The following is a 2,471-nucleotide window of genomic DNA, read 5'->3' on the forward strand; positions in this document are numbered from 1 at the left end:
ACCGGCATAGCCGGAGCTATGCGGAGTCCCCGCGTCCAGCAGTGGAGCAGCTGGGAAGCTGCAAGTTACTAAAGCGGCAATTTTGACGTCTCACGCTAATAAGGCAATTAATGCGATTTTACTTTTGTTTCCATGTTAAATAAAAACCAGCACTGGTGAAGCATCCCGCTGGGTGGTTTGGTGCATCTTACCCCTCCCTTCAGGGATTAACATCAAATTATTTTTCCATCTCCTTAGTCATGGCAGGTGAGTCCTGAGGAAGGAGGGGGTGGACAGTAGACACACACTCACAAAGGTGTTCAGATGTCATCTAGACCTAGCACTCTGTCCTGCCCAGGGCAGGGGGTCGGACTCAACGATCTAATACAGCGGTAGGCAACGTTTTTTGGCTGGGGTGCCGAAAAAAACACGTCTACCTTGGAAGGTGCCGGAGTGCCAGTGTGCCAGAGTCCGTAGCAGCTGTTTGCAGCCTCCCAGCTGCAGCCAGCCCAAGGAGCCCAGTCTGCTTGCAGCAGGACTTGCAGCCTCCCAGCCACCTGCTGGGAGCAGCCTGGGCTCTGTGGCTGGCAGCAGCTGCTTAGAGCCCAGGCTGGCAGTGGCATGCCGAGCAAAATGGCCTTGTGTGTCATGATTGGCACGCGTGCCGGGGGTTGCTGACCCGATTTAATAGGTCCCTTCCGACCCTAAAATCTATTAAATCTATGTTAAAAAGTACTGGACCGAGCACCAACCCCTGAGGGACACCACTGGCCACTTCTTGCCAAGTTTAGTAGAACTCTCTGGGTCCTACCCCATAGTCAGTTTCCTACCCACCTAACTGTCTCACAGTTAAGCCCACAATCTTCCAATTTTCTCATGATAACATTGTGTCAACCTCCTCTCTGTTATCCAGGTAGCGAGTTACCTGATCATAAAAGGAGATGAGGTTGGTAAGACAAGACCTGCCCACAACAAAGCCATGCTGGCTGTCATTTAGAATCCTACCTTCTGCAAGCCTACTGCATATAGACTTCTTGATGAATTTTTCCAGGATTTTCCCTGGGATAGAAGTTAGGCTAATCAGCCTATAGTTACCTGGGTCCTCCCTCCACCCCTTCTTGAAGATGGGCAAAACATTTTCCTTCTTCCAGTCCTCAAGGACTTCTCTGGAGCGCCACAAGTTTTGGAAGAGCTTTGGCAGGGGTTCTGCTCTGACTTCAACCAGCTCCTTCAGCACCCTCAGATGAAGTTCATTTAGGCCTGCTGATTTATATACATCTACATTTTTTAATTGGTCACACACCAGTTCTTTAGCAATAGTAGGAAGGTAGTCATTCCTACACTGCTCCTTCCATACCCTATCTGGCATGTTTTTCCCCTTGGCCCTGTGAAAGACAGAGGCAAAGTAGTCATTCAGTTCAGTTTTCTCCTGAGCACCAGTAACCAGCTGTCCTGAGTTGTTCAGCAGTGGCCCCACACTCCCGTTTATTGTCTTCCTGTTCCCTACATACCTAAAAAAGGACTTCTTGTTGTCTTTGATCCCCTTTGCTAATTTTAGTTCATTTGCCACCTAGCCCTTCTAATCTGTTCCCTACAAGTACAGGCCATTGTTGTATAGTCCTCCTTGGGGCATGCCCCAAGTTTCCATTGTTTGTACGCCTCTTTCTTCTTTTTTAAGAGGACCATGATTTCCCTTTTTAGCCAAGAGGGCTTTTCTTTTGCTACCTTTCCTCCACGTGGGAATAGACTTCCTTTGTGCTTTAAGGATCGTGTCCTTGAGTGAGGACCACTCTTGATGTAATCCCTTTGCCTTTGGTCCCTGTTCCCGCAGCACTTCCCTTACTAGTGATTACATTGAAGCCCTGGTTATGCAGTCTCTATATATCTTTAAATTAGGTGATTAGCCTCTATGGAGACTCCCTCAAATGATCTCTCTTTCTTTTCTAGGAAGGCTCAGCCACAACCCTCTGCTCCATAGAAACACTGTGGTCTCTTCCGGTAAGCATTTAGGTAAGCACCACCTCCCTGACAGTGTCTTTGCTCACTGGGGCAAGGCGTTCCCTGTCCTCTGCCTCTGCACAGAGAGATTCCCCAAACTTCTTTCTCTGTCTCTCACGTCCCCTTCCAGGGGCTGATCTTTTGCAGCTGTTTCCTTTTCTCTCTGCTCCCTTGTTTCAGAGCGCTTGTCCTTATTGATTACAAGTGAGTTTCTTCTCCCAGCCATAGTCTCACCAGATGACATCACCTGCTCGTCTTCACTCTTATGCTCCCTGCCGTTCTCTCCCTGCCCTTAGCAACAGGGTTTGTTAGCTCCCTGTTACACCTCTCAAGAGATGTCTGGGTAATCAGAATCGCCCATGACAACCATGTTCCGTGCACGCGTGGCCTCAGTCAGTTCACGGGTGACTCCAGATCAAGTTCCTCCCTTTGGTTTGGTGGCCTGTAGTACACACCTACAGTTAGGTCTCTCTTACCGCTCCTCCCGCCCCCGC

Source organism: Alligator sinensis, unplaced genomic scaffold (assembly GCF_000455745.1).
Source record: "Alligator sinensis unplaced genomic scaffold, ASM45574v1 scaffold81_3, whole genome shotgun sequence".
NCBI classification, from domain to species: Eukaryota; Metazoa; Chordata; order Crocodylia; family Alligatoridae; genus Alligator; species Alligator sinensis.